Raw genomic sequence first — 917 nt, forward strand, 5'->3', positions numbered from 1 at the left:
GTTAACATTACCGATACAGCAGAGCAATAATGGAGTTACTGTGTACTGATGCGTCCTGTCACTCTCATCTTAACTCTCCTCTTATATAAGCAACATGTTCCAAGGAGAAGACTGTGTGTAAAGTTGCTGACACACACCGATACAGCAGAGCAATAATGGAGTTACTGTGTACTGATGCGTCCTGTCACTCTCATCTTAACTCTCCTCTTATTTAAGCAACATGTTCCAAGGAGAAGACTTACTCTTGCACAAAAATATAGATCTCAAGTGCAAGTCTTTACTCTCCAAAGGGTGTACAAGAACAAGGCGTTAGTAGATCCAAGGCCCTGTTCTCTACAACTGAAGATGTGTTGAATTCTAGGATTGTTAGGGCTTTTGTTCTTATGTGCTATAAACTGTAAACCTACTCTTCTATTAAAGGAAGCTGTGTGTAGGTGCCTTAAATTCTCAAGGTTTCTTCCACAAGCTCTTGAGTGTTACACTAGGCTAGAGTTAGTCTAGGTGTATTAGTGTCCTTAGCTAGAGTTAGCTAAGTGGAGTTGCTTACAATCGGTGTATTGTAAGGATGGAGGGACTATGAGAGTTAGTTCCTAGGCTGCTACTATTGTAAGGGTGAGGGGTTATGGGAGTTAATTCCTAGTTTGCAATAGTGGTAATCTGAAGTTGCTCGGTTAGCGGAGTTGGAATCCTACTGGTGTAGGTCGTGGTTTTTAATCCCTTGAGCAAGGAGTTTTTCACGGTAAAATATTGTCTTCTTTACTTCCTGACTGCATAAGGAAACTGGTACACAATCAGGTCCCTCCATACGTTGTTTGGTGGACGCACAACCTACATCATAACTCCTTTGCATCTGTTGGTGAATGAGTAGAACCATCCAGTAACCCAAAAAGGCCCTTTTACTGAACAAAAATTTCAAC

The sequence above is a fragment of the Lycium ferocissimum genome, chromosome 11, assembly GCF_029784015.1.
Source record: "Lycium ferocissimum isolate CSIRO_LF1 chromosome 11, AGI_CSIRO_Lferr_CH_V1, whole genome shotgun sequence".
NCBI lineage: Eukaryota > Viridiplantae > Streptophyta > Magnoliopsida > Solanales > Solanaceae > Lycium > Lycium ferocissimum.